Raw genomic sequence first — 23,451 nt, 5'->3', positions numbered from 1 at the left:
CAAGCGATCTGCGGCTTTGGTCGTCGCCAAGGCAAAAACCCGGGTGTGGGAGGAGTTTGATGAGGCCTTGGAAAGTGAGTAAGTCAGCTATGAAAAGATTCTGGCAAACCATCAGGCGACTCAGAAGGGGAAAGCAGTGTGCCACTAGCACTGTTAATAGTGGAGATGGTGTGCTATTGACTTCGACTGAAGACATCATTGGGCAGTGAAAGGAATACTTTGAAGACCTTCTCAATCCCACCGACACGTTCTCCAGTGAGGAGACAGAGTCTGGGGACACAGGAATAGGTTTGTCCTTTACAGAGGCCGAAGTCGCTAAGGTATTTAAAAAGCTCCTTGGTGGCAAGGCTCCAGGGGTGGATGAGATCTGTCGGGAGTTCCTCAAAGCTCTGGATGTTGTGGGGCTGTCTTGTCTGACACGCCTTTTCAACATTGCGTAGACATCGGGGACGGTGCCACTGGATTGGCAGACTGGGGTGGTGGTGCCTCTTTTTAAAAAGGGGGACCAGAGGGTGTGTTCCAACTACAGGGGAAATCACACTCCTCAGCCTCCCTGGTAAGGTCTATGCAGGAGTACTGGAGAAGAGAGTCTGGCTTATAGTTGAACCTCAGATTCAGGAGGAGCAGTGCAGGTTCCTCCCTGCTCAACACTGGACCAACTCTTCACCCTCTCCAGGATTCTGGAGGGTTCACGGGAGTATGCCCAACCAGTCCATATGTGCTTTGTGGATTTGGAGAAGGCATTCGACTGTGTTCCCTGTGTTCCCCTGTACAAACAAAGAAGCAGTTTGGTTCGCAAGGCCGGCAGTAAGTCAGACTCGTTCCCAGTGAGAATTGGACGCCGTCAAGGCTACCCTTTGTCACCAGTTCTATTCAAAATTTTTAGGCGCAGTCAGGGGATGGAGGGTGTCCAGTTTGGTGACCTCAAGGTCACATCGCTGCTGTTTGTGGATGATGTGGTCCAATTGGGGACATCAGGCCGTGAACTTCAGCTTTCGCTGGATCGGATTGCAGCCGAATGTGAAGCAGCCGGAATGAGAATCAGTACCTCCAAATCCAAGGCCATGGTTCTCAGGCGGATGGGGTGGAGAGCTCTCTCTGGGTCGGGGACAAGCTCTTACCTCGAGTGGAGGAGTTTAAGTATCTTTCACGAGTGATGGTAAAAGGGAGTGGGAGATTGACAGGCGGGTTGGTGCTGGTTCAGCAATGATGCAGGCTCTTGACTGGTTTGTTGTGGTAAAGAAAGAGCTGAGCCATAAGGCAAGGCTCACGATTTATCAGTTGATCTACGTTCCCACCCTCACCTATGGTCATGAGCTTTGGGTAATGACCGAAAGAATGAGATTGTGAATACAAGCGGCCAAAATGAGTTTCCTCTGCAGGGTGTGTGGACTCTCCCTTAGAGATAGGGTGAGAAGTTCGGTCATCCGGGAGGGACTCTGAGTAGAGCCACTGCTTCTCCACGTCGAGAGGAGCCAGCTGAGGTGGTTCGGGCATCTGGTTAGGATGCCTCCTGGACGCCTCCCTCGGGAGGTGTCATAGGCAAGTCCACTTGGGAGGAGACCCCGGGGAAGACCCAGGACACGCTGGCGTGACTATATGGTCCAGCTGGCCTGGGAGCACCTCGGAATCCTCCCCGGGGAGCTAGTGGAAGTGACTGGGGAAAGAGGTCTGGGCCTCATTGCTTAGGATGCTGCCCCCGTGACCCGAACCCAGGAAAAGCAGAAGATAATGGATGGATGGATGGATGGATGGATGAGTGTCATGATTGGGTATAAAGGGAGCATCCCTGAAAGGGTCAGTCATTCACAAGCAAGGATGGGGCAAAGTTTACCACTTTGTGAACAACTGCATGAGCAAATAGTCCACCAGTTTAAGAACAACATTTCTCAACATGCAATTGCAAGGAATTCAGGGATTTCATCATCTACAGTCCATAATATCATCAAAAGATTCAGAGAATCTGGAGAAATCTCTGCAGGTAAGCAGCAAGGCAGAAAACCAACACTGAATGCCCGTGACCTGCGATCCCTCAAGTGGCACTGTGTTAAAAACCGACATCGTTCTGTAACAGATATTACTACATGGGCTCAGGAACACTTCAGAAAACCACTGTCAGTGAACACAGTTCGTCGCTCCATCTACAAAAGCAAGTTAAAAATGCCATGCAAAGCAAAAGCCATATATCAACAACACACAGAAACGCTACTGGCTTCTCTGGGCCCGAGCTTATCTGAGATGGACTAACACAAATTGAAAAAGTGTCCTGTGGTCTGACAAGGCCACATTTCAGATTGTTTTTGGAAATCATGGACGTTGTGTCCTCCAGGCAAAATGGATTGTTCACAGCACAAGTTCAAAAACCAGCATCTCTGATGGTGTGGAGGTGTGTTAGTGCCCATGGCAAGGATAACTTGAACATCTGTGAAGGCAACATTAATGCTGAAAGCTACATACAGGTTTTGAAGCAACATATACTGCCATCCAAGCAACGTCTTTCTCAGGGACATCCCTGCTTATTTCAGCAAGACAATGTCAAGCCACATTCTGCACATGTTACAACAGCGTGGCTTCGTAGGAAAAGAGTTGGGGTACTAGAATGGCCTGCCTGCAGTCCAGACCTGTCTCCCATTGGAAATGTGTGGCACATTGTGAAGCACAAAATACGACAGCGGAGACCCCGGACTGTTGAGCAACTGAAGTTGTACATCAAGCAAGAATGGGAAAGAATTCCACCTTCAAAGCTTCAAAAATTAGTGTCCTTAGTTCCCAGATGCTTATTGAGTGTTGTTAAAAGGAAAGGTGATGTAACACAGTGGTAAACACGCCCCTGTCCCAACTTCTTTGGAACGTGTTGCAGGCATCAAATTCAAAATGAGTGAATATTTACAAAAAAACAATAAAGTTTATCTGTTTGAACATTAAATATCTTGTCTTTGTAGTGTATTCAATTGAATATAGGTTGAAAAGGATTTGTAAATCATCATATTCTGTTTTTATTTATGTTTTACACAACGTCCCAACTTCATTGGAAGTGGGGTTGTAGGTTTGCTTTGTTAACCAGCTGTTGTTGCCCACAGCCACGCTGTATATAAACAGAATTTTCTAAAAGTTCGCTTTAGCCTCACTATGTCTTGTTTTATGAACTGTCAGTGCTAGACTTCCCTAGGTCTTCACTGCCAGCCAGCAGGCTAGCCCTGCATTCACAAGAATATGAGTGTATACAATAACCCAGTAAAATAAATCCTGCCGAACACAGCTTTTTTTTCTAAACCGCTTATCATTCTTGGTAGCAGGAGGGTGCTGGAGCCTATCTCAGCTGTCATTGGATGAAAGGCAGGTTACAACCTTATCAGGTTGCAAATCCACTGCAGGGTGCTGTAGAACTATTAACCTAAAATTAACACAGACACCATTTCATGAGCACACTACATTACTCCTGCCTAAGTCTTTGAACTGAACTGGGAGTTGCACCCTCCTCCTAGGGCGCTGTTTGTGTGTGTGTGTGTGTGTGTGTAGAGCCTGACTCTGATAGCTTGCCTTGAACCAGACAACCTTGACCATCACACAGACAAGCTCTAGGCACAAAAGAACATCTATACACTGGCATATTTAAACAAACTTCTGTAATGATTACATCTCTGATTCTTTTAATACCATCCATCCATCCATCCATCATCTTCCGCTTCTCCGGGGTTCGGGTCGCGGGGGCAGCATCCTGAGCAATGAAGCCCAGACCTCCCTTTCCCCAGCCACTTCCACTAGCTCCCTGGGAGGGATTCCGAGGCGCTCCCAGGCCAGCTGGGCGATATAGTCACGCCAGCGTGTCCTGGGTCTTCCCCGGGGTCTCCTCCCCGGTGGACTTGCCTGTGACACCTCCCAAGGGAGGCGTCCAGGAGGCATCCTAACCAGATGCCCGAACCACCTCAACTGGCTCCTCTCGACGTGAAGAAGCAGCGGCTCTACTCCGAGTCCCTCCCGGATGACCGAACTTCTCACCCTATCTCTAAGGGAGAGTCCAGCCACCCTGCGGAGGAAACTCATTTCAGCCGCTTGTATTCGCGATCTCGTTCTTTCGGTCATTACCCAAAGCTCATGACCATAGGTGAGGGTGGGAACATAGATCGACCAGTAAATCGAGAGCCTTGCCTTATGGCTCAGCTCTTTCTTTACCACAACAGACCGGTAAAGAGCCCGCATCACTGCTGACCCAGCACCAATCCGCCTGTCAATCTCCCGCTCCCTTGTACCATCACTCGTGAACAAGACCCCAAGATACTTAAACTCCTCCACTTGAGGCAAGAGCTCATCCCCGACCCAGAGAGGGCTCTCCACCCTTTCCCGCGTGAGAACCATGGCCTCGGATTTGGAGGTACTGATCCTCATCCCGGCCGCTTCACACTCGGCTGCAAACCGATCCAGTGAAAGCTGAAGTTCACGGCCTGATGTCCCCAATAGGACCACATCATCTGCAAACAGCAGCGATGTGACCCTGAGGTCACCAAACCGGACACCCTCCATCCCCTAACTGCGCCTAGAAATTCTATCCATAAAAATTATGAATAGAATCGGTGACAAAGGGCAGCCCTGACGGAGTCCAACTCTCACTGGGAAAAAGTCTGACTTACTGCCGGCCATGCGAACCAAGCTCCTGCTTTGTTTGTACAGGGCCTGAATGGCTCGTAGCAAAGAGCCATGTACCCCATACTCCCGAAGCACCTCCCACAGAATACCCCGGGGAACACAGTCGAATGCCTTCTCCAAATCCACAAAGCACATGTGGACTGGTTGGGCAAACTCCCATGAACCCTCGAGAATCCTGGAGAGGGTAAAGAGTTGGTCCAGTGTTCCACGACCAGGGCGGAACCCGCACTGCTCCTCCTGAATCCGAGGTTCGACTATAAGCCGGACTCTCTTCTCCAGTACCCTTGCATAGACCTTACCAGGGAGGCTGAGGAGTGTGATTCCCCTGTAGTTGGAACACACCCTCCGGTCCCCCTTTTTAAAAAGAGGCACCACCACCCCAGTCTGCCAATCAAGTGGCACCACCCCCGATGTCCATGCAATGTTGAAAAGGCGTGTCAGCCAAGACAGCCCCACAACATCCAGAGCCTTGAGGAACTCGGGACGGATCTCATCCACCCCTGCAGCCCTGCCGCCAAGGAGCTTTTTAACTACCTTAGCGACTTCGGCCTCAGTAATGGACAAGCCTATTCCCGTGTCCCCAGACTCTGCCTCCTCACTGGAGAACGTGTCGGTGGGATTGAGAAGGTCCTCAAAGTATTCCTTCCACCGCCCAATGACGTCTTCAGTCGAAGTCAGCAGCACACCATCTCCACTATATACAGTGCTAGTGGCACACTGCTTTCCCCTTCTGAGTCGCCTGACGGTTTGCCAGAATCTTTTCGGAGCCGACTTAAAGTCACTTTCCAAGGCCTCACCGAACTCTTCCCACACCCGGGTTTTTGCCTTGGCAACGACTGAAGCCGCAGATCGCTTGGCCTGTCGATACCTGCCAGCTGCCTCTGGTGTCCTACAGGCCAACCATGTCTGGTAGGACTCCTTCTTCAGCTTGACGGCATCTCTCACCTGGGGTGTCCACCACCGGGTTCGAGGATTACCGCCCCGACAGGCACCAACTACCTTGCGACCACAGCTACAGTCAGCCGCTTCAACAATGGAGGAGCGGAACATGGCCCATTCTGAGTCAATGTCCCCCACCTCCCCCGATATCTGGTCAAAGTTCTGACGGAGGTGTGAGTTGAAGATCAATCTGACAGGTTCTTCTGCCAGACGTTCCCAGCAAACCCTCACTATACGTTTGGGTTTGCCTGGTCTGACTGGCATCTTCCCCCACCACCTGATCCAACTCACCACCAGGTGGTGATCAGTTGACAGCTCAGCTCCTCTCTTTACCCGAGTGTCCAGTACACATGGCCGCAAGTCCGCTGACACGACTACAAAGTCAATCATTGAACTGCGGCCTAGGGTGTCCTGGTGCCATGTGCACTTATGGACATCCTTGTGTTCAAACATGGTGTTCGTTATGGACAAACTGTGGTTTGCACAGAAGTCCAAAAACTGAACACCACTCGGGTTCAGATCAGAGAGGCCATTCCTCCCAATCACACCCCTCCAGGTCTTACTGTCGTTGCCCACGTGAGCGTTGAAGTCCCCCAGTAGGACAATCGAGTCTCCAGGAGGAGCACTTTCAAGCACCCCTTCCAAGGACTCTATGAAGGCTGGGTATTCTGAACTGCTGTTCGGTGCATAAGCACAGACAACAGTCAGGACCCGTTCCCCAACCCGAAGGCGTAGGGAAGCTACCCTCTCGTCCACCGGGGAAAACCCCAACATACAGGCGCCGAGTCGAGGGGCTATGAGAAAGCCCACACCTGCCCGCCGCCTCTCACCATGGGCAACTCCAGAAAAGAAAAAAGTCCAGCCCCTCTCAAGGAGATTGGACCCAGAGCCCAAGCTGTGTGTTGAGGTGAGCCCGACTATATCTAGCCGGTATCTCTCGACCTCGCGCACCAACTCAGGCTCCTTCCCCGCCAGTGAGGTAACGTTCCAAGTTCCAAAAGCCAGTTTCAGCAACCGAGGATCAGAACGCCAAGGCCCACGCCTTCGGACACTGCCCGATCCACAATGCACCGCACCCCTACTACTGCCCCTCCCATCGGTGGTGGGTCGATGGGAGGGGGGACTCATGTAGCTCCTTCGGGCTGGGCCCGGTCGGGCACCATGAGTGAATGCCCGGCCACCAGACGCTCGCTGGCGAGCCCCTCCCCCAGGCCTGGCTCCAGGGTGGGGCCCCGGTAACCCTGACCCGGGCAGGGTACACGAGTCCTGCTTTGTTGTCCTCATAGGGGTGGTTATGGATTTTTTAATACCCTTTAAAAAAATATAGTTTGTTGGTCAAGATCCCCAGATCACTACTACTGCTGTTATATTAGTTTTATTATTATTATATTATGCTGTTATATTGTAATATTACTAGTATAATAACTCTGTAGGTAGTCTGACCAGAGGAGAATGGGGCCCCCTGGTGAGCCTCAGTTCCTCCCAAGGTTTCTTCCTCAGCTCTGAGGGAGGTTCTCTTTGCCATCGTCACCCCTGGCTTGCTCACCTGGGGATTTTACATTCATGTTAAAACTCTGTCTTTACTGGAATTCTGTGAAGCTGCTTTGTGACAACATCCGTTGTAAAAAGCGCCACAAATAGACTTGATTTGATTTGATTTGGCCTTAATTTCTCATCTTTCACAGTTCCATATACTCCTCAATTAAGACCTTCCTATAGGCAATCTGAGGTTCAGAGAGGGTAGGTGCACAAACATGTTCAACTACATTCCTCAATAGAAGCAGCATCTGCCACACTGCATCATCTGGGCCTACAATTTTGTCATACAGCAAAACTGGCAAAAAACATAGCAACCACCAATTTTGAGAGGCTTGTCCTCCAAGCTTAAGTCCTTTACCCAGAACAGCAACTGGTTTGCTAGCACTTTCACCAGGAAAGAATTTCCGCCTGTCATTAAGACATTCAAAACTAAACCAGTGTGCTTTGACAAAATGTTGCAGGCACAGAGCCAGATCGAGATCAAGTACGCCCTCAAAGAAGTCATGGATGATGCCAGGCGGTAGTCCAGGCTGGCACATGTGAAAATGCCTTAACTTGTGGAACACACTACTGGTTTTAATCACTTCGTGTGCTGCCAGTTCCTGGTGATGGAGCCTCTGGATGTTTTGCCCTCTACAGTTATGCCATTATTCTCCAACTCACACAAGTCAGCCAGTAATCTTTCAAAGACTCTGCTCGCACCAAGATATTTACAGTCCTTCTCTACACACAGCAAACTGCCTGAATTTGATCAACCACTGAACGACTGAAGGGGTAAAGACTGTACACTGCAAGCATCTTATTCTTCTGTCTAGCTGATCCCAGAGGGATCCAAACCTCAAAGGCACCCTGGAACAACATTACCTTTAAAGCATGAGGATCTGAGCCAAAAAATATATTGTACTTTATGACAAACCCCTAAGAATATCTCGGAACATAGAGTAGGACGAGGGTTTAGAAACAGCTTTCAGGCTTTCCAAAACAGGAACATGGTGAGAATACCTCCTCTCACCTTGATCTTTATGGCCTAACACAACTGCAGTGGCTCAACTAAGCTGAAATGATTCTTATGAAACTGAATTCTCCTATGGCGTGTGGCCAATGTGCCACCAGAAGCTAATGCTCTTTACAATCAGATTACAGATTCAGACTGAGGTGTTTATGCTCACTCTGCTCAACAGTCTGATGAAAATCTTCGTTTACATGCTCTCTACAAGTAATCCGATGCAGAATGACGCGCATGCGTGGAGCAGCGCTGAGAGTAAATGTTACCATGACAGCGAGCATCACGTGAGGTCCAGTCAGCATGAGATGAGTTTCCAGTTGGCATGCTTGAGTTTTTAATGGCTTTAAACTGACATCACACTCAGAAAAACATCCTTCACACACACTTATAAAGGAAGACGTCGTACTCTGAGACACGTAAGCTGGACGTCCTTCCCACCGCCATCTTTTAAAGCTCAGAGTATAAACCTAGTCTCCTCTGCTGACCAGTTTCTGCTCTGCCGTGTTGACCGGTATAAGCCTTTTGCTGTGATGTGCCGCATTTTCACAGAACGTTCTCACACCTTCCGATAGGGAATGTAATCGGATTCAGGCGTTTACGCAGCTATTATTCTTCTATTTAACGGATTATTTAGAGGATTACCCACCTCGGTCAATCGGATAGAAACTGTATTCCGATTGGCCTCAATCAGATTAGTCTATTCCGATCGAGGTGTTTACGTGGACGTATTCCATTCCGATTGAGCTATTATCGGATTATTAATGGATTATCAGGCTGCATGTAAACATGACTATTGTAAAGCCTCTTGCCAAACTCCTGCAAAGCATGCTGTGGCACACCATGTTCTTGAAGGTCTGTTATTAACCTGTTCATTGTAAATTCATGCTGGATGTCCTGTAGGGTTCTCACCTCACCCGCAGTTTCTGTAATTGTTGACCATTTCACACCAAACTGCTCTGAGTCTGTCTGTTCACATCTCAGGGACTGAATTATGGAGTAAATTTTTAAAAAGGCAGAATTTTCCTTTCATTTTCAAGGTGTTACTACTAGCACAGCCACTGAAAGACAGGCAGTTGGTGAAAAGTATTATTATTAATTTACTTCAAATAGAAGACTTCATTAAGATATTTACAAATACACTAAAATAATGTGGCTTTATACCAGCAGGAGACACACACCACTAACTTACCTCATCATATTGTGAGAATTTTGATGAAATATTTCCCTGAATCACAGATTAATAAAAGTTTCCTAAAATCGCTGCGTTAAAAATGACTGGAATAAAGTTACAGTCAAATGCCTGAAGCAGATAAATCCCCTCAGTAGAAGACAGGCCCAGCACTGTCTATACGAATGGGACAGATGAACTCTTGACCCAGACACAGGCCATGTATTGCAGTGGTGGACGGTAACTAAGTAAATGTAACTCGTTACTGTACTTAAGTAGTATTTTTGGTGTATCTGTACTACTAAGTTTTTCCATTCTGGCCGACTTTTTCCTTTCACTCCACTACATTTCAGAGTCTAATATCCGACTTTTTCCTCCTACATTTTGAGAAATCTGTCGTTCCTTTTGGTTTCTGTGTGTATAAAAACGTAACATGTCAAAGCGAAAGAAGCGCAAAGCCAGAGCACCAATCAGGGCCCAGCGGTCACTTTGTTTAGAGCTGGTTTTGACCTGTTGGTCATACCGACCCAGTGCAGCACGCGGTTCAACGTCAGCGCAGCAGCGTAAAACTTTGGGAGAGTCTGTTCAACATAAATGATGAACTAACCTAACTTTGTGTAAATAGAGCACAATATAGAAATATGTCCACATATGCAGTCGAGACTGACGCGGCTTTTTTCTGAATTTCTACAAACACCATTTCATTTTATAGTAAATTAGTTTGGGCTGGTTTATGTTTATGAACAGACGCCTACAGATCAACATAGTAAAGGAGCTCATCTGTGATCCTGAGTTTAAAGCCAGTTTTTATTCAACTTAAACTTGGAACTAAGTTGTAAATAAATCTGAAACTGAAACTTTGCTTGTGTGTAAAAAGTGATTTCAGAGCCACTCGGTTCTCCCTTATGGAAACTGTTTACCTTCAGTGTTTTGTGCTTCTGATCATTTTAATAGACGTCAGCGTCACTAATTAATGACGTTCTATTAAAAGACTGGTTTACCAAGAGAGACGCTGGAGGACTTTCACCTGAAATGAGTTCATGAAGCCAGTCTGGTTATAAAAATGATAACAGGACATCAGAGCCAGAATTACTCTTTTAGTACTTTTACTTCATACTTAAGTACATTTGAAGGCAAATACTTTAGTACTTTTACTCAAGTTGAGGTCTAAAGTGAGGAACTTCTACTTTTACTGGAGGAATATTTTACCTTGGGTCTCTCTACTTTAACTCAAGTAATTGATTTGTGTACTTCGTCCACCTCTGGTATGAGGGGGTTTCAGACGGTGGAAAACACCTGGAGTTCTGGAGGGCCGAGAAACACTGCTGACACAGCAAAACAAGTGGACCCTCTAATAGTGAGGCTAAATCATAAGAGCCGGGAAAAACTGGTTCTTGAACCAAATTAATAAGGAAGCGTCCAAACAACAGCCTTGAGAGGACTGGATGGGCTGATACAGCCAGGCTGGGAAAGTTTTAAAACTAGACGTCAGGAATGGTTGGAAATAAGGGTCTCCAAAAGAAGCGTTAAACTGAGAAGTAATGGGATCTAAACGTAATTTGAGATCATATAAGAAAGGAGGGGGGGCATTGTGGTGGAACCATCTCTCCACCTGAAGCTCAATGAAGAAGGTCTTTTCCTTCCACAGAACTCAGCAACTGAGGTCTGTGTTTCTTTTCTTTTACCTTTTGCAGAAAACCTTTTAGTTTTATGACCTTTTGCATGAGTGACCAGAAATACAGCTAGAACAAAACCTAACTTAGAATAATCAGCTGTAAAACCACACATGTCCATCCCGGGGTCAGAGGAAGAACAGCTCTAGGCCCCCACACTGTCATCATACCAACCCCTCTTTCTCAGTGTATTCACACTCGCAGTAGACCATCGTCTAAAACAGGAGGTACAAGAAAAACCATCTGCTGGAGAATCTGCTGGAGCCACACTCATCAGCCAAGGTACCAGCCGTTCACCAGCACAGAACCCCCCCAATCAATCTGACGGACCCCCTCCCCTATCACCCACCCTTAAAATTGAAAGGGAATTCCACGGATCTTTCAAAAGTCCCCCATAATTCCACAATGAATGGAGTTGAAGTTCTCTAAACTCTCATAAAACAGCGTCTCAGTCATCAGGCAGTGAATTCAGAACCAGTTGGAGGAACTTTCTGTGAGGAGCTTTTAGAGGGACGTCTGGTTCCCATCACCACCACTGGGAACGGTTCTGACTCTAGAACTGAGCGTTTCACACCAAACCGCTCTGAATGACTCTGTTTACATCGCTCTGCTGAACTGAACAACTTAGATGTAAAATAAACTGCTGAAGCTCTGAAGTGAGAGGAGAGTCCAGCAGTACTGAGCAGCAGTAAAAGAGCCAGAGTCACAGAGCTGAGAGCTCCACCAGCCTCCTCAGCTCAGAGGACGGTTCAGCTCACACACCCCACCTGTTTTACACCACTCTGCTCTAAAAGAGATAATTTATCCCCCGTTTCTGTAAAAACACGGAGTTAAACAGCTGTTTACCTTCAGCAGAGCAGCTCCTGAGCGTCTCTCTGAGCACTGCGGACCTCCTTCTGCTCTATACCGGCTCTGGAGCCGCAGCTATAGCCGCAGCGCCTCCGCCTGAACTGCAGTGGAGACTCACTGTGGACGGGATTTTCAATCCCACCCGTATTCACACAAACCCCGCCTTCTGCGCGGCGATGATTGGCCAGATAGTCGATGAGCGGCCTCTCTGATTGGCCGGTTGAGGACTCGCTCACGTTACCGCAGCAACTGTTGATAGCATTCTGGCTCTTTTCAGTGAGTCAGCTCGAGCGACTCAGCTCACGAAAAAGAGTCGACTCTCGGCTCCCAAGCGCGTCTATTTGTACCCTATAGTTTAATAAAAAACCTTAGTCCTGTTTATAATATACTAGTATAACACTAATCTAATAATATACTTGTTAATAATAATAATTCTTGAAAATAAATGGGTTCAGTTTGTTATAAAAAAACATAATAAGTAAAATTTTGATGAGTAGATTCACTTCGAGACGCAGGCACGCAAACACAGCTATGAACTACATAAAAAAAGCCCAGAACAAAAGAGGTTTGGGGAAAATAACGAGAAGGAAGAACCATTTAGTTTAATCAGTTTTCCATTTAAAAATAACTAAAATTTAACAAGTGAAATAAAAACGGCTCCTCAATACGAGTCGGCTCTTTAGTGAACAACGAGCATTCGGATTGAGCGGTGAGAGTCGGCTCTTTAGTGAACAACGGGCATTCGGATTGAGCCGTGAGAGTCGGCTCTTTAGTGAACAACGGGCATTCGGATTGAGCCGTGAGAGTCGGCTCTTTAGTGAACAACGGGCATTCGGATTGAGCGGTGAGAGTCGGCTGTTTCGCGAACAACGGGCATTCGGATTGAGCCGTGAGAGTCGGCTCTTTAGTGAACAACGGGCATTCGGATTGAGCGGTGAGAGTCGGCTCTTTAGTGAACAACGGGCATTCGGATTGAGCGGTGAGAGTCGGCTCTTTCGTGAACAACGGACATTCGGATTGAGCGGTGAGAGTCGGCTCTTTAGTGAACAACGGGCATTCGGATTGAGCGGTGAGAGTCGGCTTTTCGTGAACAGCGGGCATTCGGATTGAGCGGTGAGAGTCGACTCTTTCGCGAACAACGGGCATTCGGATTGAGCCGTGAGAGTCGGCTCTTTCGCGAGCAACAGGCATTCGGATTGAGCCGTGAGAGTCGGCTCTTTAGTGAACAACGGGCATTCGGATTGAGCCGTGAGAGTCGGCTCTTTAGTGAACAACGGGCATTCGGATTGAGCGGTGAGAGTCGGCTCTTTCGCGAACAACGGGCATTCGGATTGAGCCGTGAGAGTCGGCTCTTTAGTGAACAACGGGCATTCGGATTGAGCGGTGAGAGTCGGCTCTTTAGTGAACAGCGGGCATTCGGATTGAGCGGTGAGAGTCGGCTCTTTAGTGAACAACGGGCATTCGGATTGAGCGGTGAGAGTCGGCTCTTTAGTGAACAACGAGAATTCGGATTGAGCGAAGCAGAAGCAGTTATGAGTAAGGGAAGTAGAGAAAAGAGGAGAAGAGAATTAAATGAGGAAAACCGCTGCATCCCTACATTTTTCTTGTGGAGAGACGGAGTATAGCATGCATGCGAAGCTAATGTTTGGCTGAGTGCCAAGCGTGAAGCGTAAAGAGAAATAAGGAAAAAAGGAAGAGAGTTAATGAGAGTAAAGTAAAAGAAGCCGCTGATTTGGACGAAAGCCCTCCGAGGGAGGCGGTTAGACGGGCCTTAAACCCTGAAAAAACTCCAGGTGATTCTCGGGTCTCGGTGTGTGTGTGTGTGAGTGTGTGAGTGTGTTCTCCGAAAACGTAATCAGATACAGCTGGTGGATAAAGGGAAAGAGAAAAAGCAGGCTTTAGTCACACAAACACAGCCTCCCTTAAATCAACCACAGTTGCGAGCGACTGAGAGCGCGTCACTGCGGCAATGTTTTGTGCTACTAGCTTATAAATCGACTAAAAGCGGTAAGTAGCTGAAATATCATGGCTTCTGCTGGTTGTTTCGTCTGTGCAGAGTGGGGCATGTTAATTATTAAGGGATAGGCAGCCAGAGGCAGCGTTAGCAGCTCCGGGTGCCCTAGGGAGAGTTAGCACCCCCTCGACTCCGGCGTTAGAGCCCTCACAGCGGGGCGAATGGGTGACGACTCGGCAGTCTAGCCGGAAAGCTAAGGCCAATGCTAACGCTGAGGCCAAAGCTAGCCCACCGGAACACCACGCCCCTCCGATTGGCGTGTGAAACAGGTTTCCCCGCTCAGTGAAGCTCCCACTGTGGAGTCTGTTAAAAGCACTCTGGTCATAGGAGACTCGATTGTTCGACACGTGAAGTGTCTACACTGCACGTTTAAGCATATAAAAACGCTGCTGAGTCAAATCCAGAAGAATCGTTGAGTCATAAACCAAATCAAGTTCAACTTCGTTCATGTTGTGTAATTTTGGGACCACAAGGAGCAGCAATGAAAATAGACAGAGATGACTATTTGCAAAAAGAGTTTGATGTGGAAAAGAGTGTGCCTCATGTAACGTTGTTGTTGTGTCCGAGGGCTTTGAGCAGAAGCACGTAGAAGAAATGATACCAGAAGCAGAGAGAGATGTTTTTGCACCAATAAAGGAGAATTTGGCCATCTGGAGGAGTGAAGACCAGCGATTTCTGAAGATTATGATTACTGCTCAAGGACAGGGACAGCTACAAACTGTGCGGATGACACATGAATCAATTTGCAGTGCCAAGATGGACGCAAACTCTATGAAAGTGGAGATGCTGCAGCAAGTGCCAGAAAGTCTGTAGTCTCAACATAGTACTGATATTGGACTTGTGAAGTCAGCACAACCAGTGAAGGTTGAGCTCCGACCAGGAGTTAGACCACCCTGGAAGAAGCAGTATCCACTAAAAGAAGAGGCTATGCAAGGAATTGAACCACAAATTGAAGGACTTTTGAAATCTGATGTTTTGAAGATAACACAAAGTCCTCAGAGTAATATACCATTGTTGCCTGTGAAGAAGCCAGATGACTCCTATCGTCTGGTGCATGACCTGAGAGCAGTAAATGAAGTAGTGCTGATTTTCCAGCAGAAGTGCCAGATCCACATACTTTGTTAGCTCAAATTTCACCGGGAGCTACACATTTCACAGTGTTAGATTTGTTTGGTGCATGTTTAGTATTCCACTTAGCATAGACACTATTATAGGCTTTTAGAGCAAGAGGACGCTCAATCAGGTGGCCAAGTTTATGTGTAGAGAAGCCATAAGTAGATGGGGACTTCCAGATCGGCTCTCCTCAGATAATGGGAAAGAGTTTGTGGATAAGACAGTAAGACTGATTTAGCAAAAATTGGGGATTAAACAACGTCTTGGAGCAGTTTACCATCCACAAAGTCAAGGAATTTGTGGAAAAAAGAATGGTATTTTGAAAAATCGCATTGCCAAAATCTGTCAGTGGACAGGTTATGGAGTGTTAATCTGCATTTGATGTTTTAATATGTGTCTGTTGTTTTTTGCCAAAGATACTCGCTGGTGTTTTTTTTCCTTTTAGAAAGAAAGGGGGGAGATTCAGTGTTTGGAAATCAGGATGCGTTGAAGGGGTGCACATCTTCATGTATGGACAATAAAAATGGATTGAGGGACTTTGAACAGGAAGGTCTACACCCAACATCATCAACACTACATGGGGAGTCGACATGTGGAAGAGTTTTAGTTTGACATATTGATATGTTATTATATGTCTTTGATTAGTATGTGAATTGATATTGAGTAGGTACATTGGGACCTCAGATGTTTTTTCTTTTCTTTTCTCGAGTTAGGGAAAGGGGTTTTTAGGTTTGTTATTGGGTCCGATAGGTTGACTAGCCCGCTGACGAACATTATTTTAATTTGTTTTTTTAAGGGTTCCATAAGTATTTGCTTAAGTCACCTTCGTATATGTTGAATTTCTTTCTTTTTACATTGGACTGGAGTTCCCCTGGGGGTGGCTTGCGGCAGGAGGGCCGTGAGAGAATTTTTCCTGTCTAAATTATTTGATGGATATTTCAGGAATGTTGGCTGCCTGACAGGTTTTTTCGCTCTTACACTCCAGACAATGTGAAGTTGTTAAGAAAATGTAATTTGTTATATTTGTAATCATGTTTATGTTAATCTTTTGTTTTTCGAGGTTCTGTGTAGCCTCGAAAGGGGGAAATATGAGGTGTCTTTACACTCATCTTGTATTTGTTATATTGTTATATTCATGTTTTTCTTCATATTTTTATATCTGTTATCTTTACGGACTGTTAGGCTCTCTTTTTGTGTGTGCTCTGTTGAGAGCCTCACTTGAGGGAGCTAATTTATAGGCCAATGGTATGAACTTTTCCAGAAGTTCCTTTATGTGAGCGTATGGATGTGTGTCTCTAACCATGTTATGTATGTGTGTTATGTATGTGCGTACATTCAGCATAAAAGCAGAGGCAGCTTTTACAAGAAGGGAGATCCCACAAGCGGCCTCTGGGACTCCCACAGGGCTTCAGCACTACCTTTTAATATGAAATAAAGTTGTTCATGTTTAAATCCAGATAGTGGATATACCGGTCAACGTGGCGGAGCAGAAACTGGTCAGCAGAGGAGACGAGGTTCATACTCTGAGCTTTAAAAGACGGCGGTGGGACGGACGGCCAGGTTATGAGTCCCAGAGCCCGACGTCTTCCTTTATAAGTGCACGTGAAGGATGTTTTTCTGAGTCTGACGTCAGTTTAAAGCCATTAAAAACACTAGCGCGCCAACTGGAAACTCATCTCACGCCGACTGGACCTCACGTGAAGCTCGCCGTCATGGTAACGTTCACTCTCAGCGCTGCTTCACGCATGTGCGTCATTCTGCATCGGATTACTTGTAGTGTGCATGTAAACGAAGATTTTCATCAGACTGTTGAGTAGAGTGAGTGTCACGGAGCAGCCGTGACGCTTACGCCAATCACACACACACACTCATACACCCAGTCATTCACGCAAGCGCACAGGCGCAGAGGCAGCTATCTGCCAGTATTTTTAAAACTCCAGCTGACTTACTGCGAGAGTAGCACTGCATTTTTAATCCCGTTTGCTGTCTTGGTTTACCCGGTTTAAGCATTTCATATTTCACCCGTCGCCATAGCATCTCATTCGCATTTGTTACAGTGGGCAGGGAGGCCTACCGCCACTTCGTAGCATTTGTTTGTTTTCACTTCACCACTCGCATTTTCAACACGCGCCACAGTCCTAAATATCCATCCGTCTGTTTAAAACATTGTACCGGTGACAGTAATAACCACACTTACACATGTCCGTTTTTTTTTTAGTTTAATAGTTGTAGTGATCTCTACAAATACCACGGGTTCGGTGAGTTTGCCAGCATACCAAACGCTTTCTTTTCCTGGGACGAAACCGAGGGACTGGTCGAGTCTACAATTATTATGGGGGAGTCAGTGCGCTCCGGGCGGCGCAGACTATTTTAGCGGGGGTGTTTTACTGAGTTTGGGGAAAATGTATTTGATAATGTGTAGTGGGGATTTTTGTTTAGTGAAAATTATTTTGGGTGTTTATGTATTTTGTGTTTATTCTTTTCTGTTGTTATTTTTCATTTAGAATGTTGTTATTTAATTGATTGATTTACTTGTGCAACTGGGCTCCTCTGTGGGGAGGGGCTACGGGTATAGAAGCCCAGTAGAGGCTCCAGAGCGGGGTTTTTTTGGGTGTAGATGCTTTGGGAGAAGGTACTGTGTCTTGGCTGTTTAAAGTAGTTGTGTTCAGGGTCATTCATTTGACTTAGCCTGGCAAACTTGAAGCCTGTTGCACTGTATCTGCTTTGTTTGACGAAAAGTTTTAGAAAAGAGAATAAATAAATAAAATGGGAAAGAAGCTTCACTACCTCTCTCTGTCCACTCCACCGCCGTTCATTCTTGCAACAGTGAGCATAAACACCTCAGTCTGAATCTGTAATCTGATTGTATTCAATCGGATTGGCAAAAATCTTTGCATGTAAACACAGCCAGTGTGGTGGTGCTGAAGATGTTATTTCCTATCCTGATTAACTGAGGTCTCTCAGTCAGAAAATCCAGGATCCAGTTACAGAGGGAGGTGTTCAGGCCCAGCAGGCTCAGTTTTCCAATCAGCTGCTGAGGAATGATGGTGTTGAACGCTGAACTGAAGTCTATGAACAGCATTCTGACGTAAGTGTCTCTATTGTCCAGGTGGGTGAGAGCCAGGTGGAGTGTGGTGGAGATGGCGTCATCTGTTGAGCTGTTGGGGCGATATGTTAATTGCAGTGGGTCCAGTGAAGGTGGAAGCTGGTCTTTAATGTGCCTCATGACAAGCTTCTCGAAGCACTTCATGATGATGGAAGTGAGTGAAATGGGACGGTAGTCATTGAGGCAGGACATTGGAGACTTCTTCAGGACAGGGATGATGATGGTGGACTTGAAGCACGTTGGAAAGACTGCAGTGCTCAGAGAGATGTTGGACATGTTCGTGAGAACATCAGCCAGCTGTTCGGTGCATTCTCTGAGCACTCTGCCTGGTATGCTGTCGGATCCTGGTGCTTTTCGTGGGTTGACTCTAAATTACTAAATGACTGTACAGACAGCTCTCTGCACTTTAAACAATAAGGTGACTGTCTGCTGTGTGTTTAATCTAAAAGAACTCACTGCTATCAGATCTGGAGTCATAATCAAATATAAACCAAACCTCTAACAGCCTCATCCAAACATCCTCTACACACCTTGTACTGTAATATTTACATTATCTACACACAGTAATTACAGAATTTATTTTTGCACTAGATTCTCAGCGTAGCATTTCACTTAAAGAAGCTGAATGTGATTTAGATCACATTTTAAGAGTAAAGTACATTTTTCCTTCTCCTGAAAAGGTATAATTTTGGAGGTACTAGGTTTTCAGGTCCTGGCAGCAGTGATTTGCATTTCTTGCATAATGTCTGAAAAACGTTAAAGTGGAAAAACAAAATGCTTCTGCCATTTCTTTTTCACTGTCTTAATGTTCTACGATATTTTTAAAAAGTGAAAACAATCCCTGATTTCCAGCTGCATTTTCACCGCCATCGAGGTTTCCTGTCAATCAAACGCTGTGGGAGGGGCGTTGGTGGATTTGTTATTCAAGCTTTAGTGCACAATTTCTGTTTATTTTCTGAGTTTAACATATTGGAAAAAAAACTAATACATTAATAAATAAGTTAATAATACATTTTATGCTTTATCCTATGTTAAATTCAGTAAATACACAGTAATTGAGCTTTAAAATGTGCAAAAGTGTGTTCTCTGTACAGAATGTGCACATTTTTTACCTAGAAAATCAACCCAATGTTTGTATTCAACTATATATAGTGTATATAGTGCAAACACCCACTGGTCACTTTATTAGGTACTCCTTGTCCATTTTATCAGTTCCACTGACCATAAAGGTTCACTTCATAATTCCACAGTTACAGGCTGTAGTCCATCTGCTTGTCAACCCTTCATCCACTAAATTAGACACTCCAACCTTGTTGTTCCACCTTGTAGGTGTAAAGTTAGTTGATAGCTCATCTGCTGCTGCACAGTGTGCTAGTTTTCCTCTTCATCTAATCAGTCTCAGTTTCTGAACTCAAAACTTTAAATATATTCGGTCCCACCACCATGTCACGGCCCAATAACACCTGCTCTGTGGGGGTCCTGACCACTAAAGAACAGGGTAAAAGGGGTCTAACAAAGCATACAGAGAAACAGATGCATGACAGTCTGAACTACAAGGAGCTCCTGTTTGATAAGTGGACCTAATAAAATGGACAGTGAGTGTAGAAACCTGAGTGGAGGTAAGTGGTCCAAATAAAGCAGACCGTGAGTGTTTATAGACATACAGTCACTTGTGGTGGGACAGATGTTCCCCTCCATGATCCTCTTGGTCATTTTCTTTGAACCTCAGACTCTCCACTGATTCCCCCGATCCAGTGAAATGTTACCCCTTCACCAGAGTTAATCTGGACAAGAATCCGACATACAGACATCTGTTTTATTAATGTGCTCTATATGCTACTGAAACATAATCACATCCTTTTTGTTATATTACGTAAATGTCACACATCTGGATAACTCCATTTCCCAGGAGTCTCTGCAAGATCATGTGACTTTACACTATCATCTATCAACATTCACGGTTTGCTGAATTTTAACATGAATCACCTGTGTGTTTTGTCATGTGACTGGTCTAGTTTAGTATTTAAGCCCAGGCTTAGTTCAGGTATATTGTGAAGTATTGCATCTATGAGATCGTACTGAGTGGTTGTTTTGACTGCCTTGCTTGACCTTTGCCTGGATTACCTGTTTTTTGCTTCTTTGTCTTTGCCCCTCTGTACTTCCGCCTGTGTTGCTGGATCTGTGTAACGACTCTTGGACTGGTTTTTGACTACATGTTTGCCCGTTTCCTGATTCTGTATTAAAACCCTCTGCATGTGTCTGAGTTCTGCTGCCTCATCCCAGTAAATTAATATGTATGTTTGTTAGTTTTCAGTATAGCCAGTTAAATTATGTTAAGGGTCTCTGAAAAAAAAAACAGTCTGGGTGAAAATTTCAGCTGTTTGTGAATCGATGAAGAGTTCACAGCTGTATGTACGATATCCAGACATTTTTACTGTGTACTGCTGTTCTTTATGGACAGAGAATTCTCAGTATTTTCATACAGCTTACATGCTCTGATGGTTAGGATGAGTTATAGAATTATGAAAGTAGAGCCAATGAAGTCGACTAAGGTTTCTCCAGCACACAAGTCGGTACTATGTGTATAATCTAAATAATAGATGAGGGAAAACCCACAAGGAGTTGCTGTTGTATAAGATAAACAGAGACGTTGGAGATGGTGGACTTGTAGTTAAAGCCTGTGATGAGTCTTAAACAGTAGTGTAGACTTCATTACTGCTTGAAGGGGAGGTGTTAATTCTCTAGACTACTTAAACTACTGTGCTGTTTATTCCACTCTAGTTTATTTCAGACCACACAAGCTAATGAATGAGTGGAGCTCTGAGCCGTGAGCTGCTGTGCTGTGGTGGAAAGTTCTCAGCTTGGAGAAATAAAGGCTTTGGAGCAGCATCAGTGGATCTCTCCTCTCACAGTCCTTTACCTGCCTGACAGTTCAGGAGTTTATTCTCAAAGGTTCCTCACACTGGTTCTCAGTTCCAGCCCTGAATGCTCTATAGTCCTCCTACTTTTATAGTCTTAGTCCAGCACACTGGACTAAACCCATTAAGGGCTTTAGAATTACCTGATGAGTTTAATGAGGGACGAGACACTACGACTACGAAGTAACACTAAAGGAAGAAGTGAAACCCCCCACAGCCCACCCAGCTGAACACAAACAAGCAGTTTAAGCAGTAAACAGTCAGACAGAGAGAGAGAGACAGAGAGAGAGAGAGAGAGAGAGAGAGAGAGAGAGCAGTGGGGTGGAACTCAGATCTGCATGAACAGGCCTGAGTCGTCCTCTTTCTCCCAGAATAGAGCAGCACTTTCACCAGATGTTCAGCTTCATTCAGCCAAACTCCCTCAAGGTCAACACACAGCACTGCACTGAATCTCCAGCTGAACTCCCTCTCTAACAACACTGACCATCACCATTCATCACAGTAAAGAACTCAGACTGAACTCAAAAGAACTGGAAACTATGCAGCAGCACTAATGCGTTCTAGCACTGGAGAACATTCACTGGTTCCTCTTTCCACAGTGGAACAACTAGAACTTTCCTAACTCCTAATCTAACTACCATCAGATGAAGTGTCATAGAAAGAGTTCAAACCTCTCATTAAAACCTATGAATGTCTTCATCCAGGAGACCTCAGACCAGCTGGTCATCATGATCTGCAGCTGATAATGAGGGGATTAAATGAATCTCCTGTTTAAATAGAATAAAAGTCTCTTTTCACAGTGAGTTTGGTTCCTCCACTGAAAGAGAACCACAGTACTACATTTCAGTGAAGTCATTGTACATAAACCTCCATCACTCCTCACTGTTCACCCTGAGCTCTTCTACACTCATCAACTATTGATGAGCTTTAGAAATGAACGTCTAACACTGAATGAACAGAACTGAGCTGCTACTTTTTAATCAGATCTAAATAATCAGACGTGTTTATTATGGAGGTGTTTGGTGAGTCCATTTCCATAGAGGCTCCACTTTGCATGATCAGCCCATGCTTCAGTGCTCTGCTAGTGTTTATAGTCCTGTGAGTTTAATACTTCATGACTGAGAGCTGCTGCCCCACAAACTTCACCCACAGCAACCATGACTTTGGTCTTCATCTTCGTCTGGACGCTCACCCTCTGGACTCAAGGTAACTCACTCATTTATCTCTGTGGTGTCATTGTTCTTTTATCAAAGTGTACAAATACTTCTTTGGGAATTTGGATTGATTAATTGAAATAAATGAATATTTCATTCTTTCCTTTATTTCAGGATCCAGTGGTCAGGTGACTGTGACTCAGACTCCTGTAATTTATGCACTTCCAAAAGAAACATTTCACATCAACTGTAGAATCAGCACTGCAGTTTATCACGACCGTGCCTGGGGTTACCGTTTAGCCTGGTATCAGCAGAAACCAGGAGGAGCTCCCAAACTCCTGATCTATTCTGCAGACCTACGTGCGGATGGTGTTCCAGATCGTTTCAGTGGCAGTGGATCTGGATCTGTCTTCACTCTGACCATCAGTAATGTCCAGACTGAAGATGCAGGAGATTATTACTGTCAGAGTTTACATAAGATCAGTGGTAGCTGGGTGTTCCCACAGTGTTTAGTAGGTGTACAAAAACCCCCTCAGTCCAGCTGCACAGAGACTGCACTGCTGCAGCTGGACTCTACTGCAGGTGCTGAGGGGCAGGATGGACACGCACAATAACACACTCTGTGGAAATCAGGACTTTAGATGGAGTTTGTTCTTCTGTTCATTAGGTGAGTAGAGTGTAAACAATAGTTTATCTGTTCAACCTAAACACAAACACATGGTAACAAATGGTTTAACTGGTAAAACTCAGAGCTTGAGTAGATTTTAGATCTGATTAGATCTGATACTTTTTTACTCCAGTTGTACTTTTACTGCTACTTCAGTCACAATTTCACTGAAGTGTCAACACTTTCACTGGAGTCTGATGTTAAGCTGCTTTTTCACTCTACAACACCTTTCACACTATCACACTACACGACTTACACTGTTCTTCTGTGTTCCTACAGTGCAGAACTTCCCAAGAGTCTAACTGGATCCACCTTGGGGTCTGACTCCAAAGTCAGAGATGTGACCAATCACAAAGTACAGATGCTGTGGTAACACTTTATTTTGAGTGGTCTTTCTAGATGATTAATAAAATCTTAACAGAAAATCAGTAGCACTTTAACAACATATCAGTGAAGTAGCAGTAGTGAAGCATCTGAAAACACTAAGATGTATTGCTTAAATTAAGCAGAAGTGTTTAGCCCTAAACTTAACCTCAACTTAAAACCTAATCCTCACCTTCAACCAGTTCACCCAGGAGACTGGAAATGCTTTGTGATTTTAGGGGTTTATTTTGTGATCTCCACAGGTCTGGAACTAGCTGTAGAGTTCAGCTCCAGTCTC

At 45.4% G+C, this 23,451-nt stretch overlaps 2 pseudogenes; one reads left to right on the top strand and one right to left on the bottom strand.

The window, feature by feature from the left end:
• The window catches only part of LOC108415604, a 45,239-nt pseudogene extending 33,309 nt beyond the window's left edge, over positions 1 to 11,930 (bottom strand).
• LOC108412015 overlaps positions 1 to 23,451 on the top strand; it is a 380,788-nt pseudogene that overhangs the window by 113,330 nt on the left and 244,007 nt on the right.

The sequence above is a fragment of the Pygocentrus nattereri genome, chromosome 11 (assembly GCF_015220715.1).
Source record: "Pygocentrus nattereri isolate fPygNat1 chromosome 11, fPygNat1.pri, whole genome shotgun sequence".
NCBI classification, from domain to species: Eukaryota; Metazoa; Chordata; class Actinopteri; order Characiformes; family Serrasalmidae; genus Pygocentrus; species Pygocentrus nattereri.
This window is presented reverse-complemented; position numbering and strand designations above follow the sequence as displayed.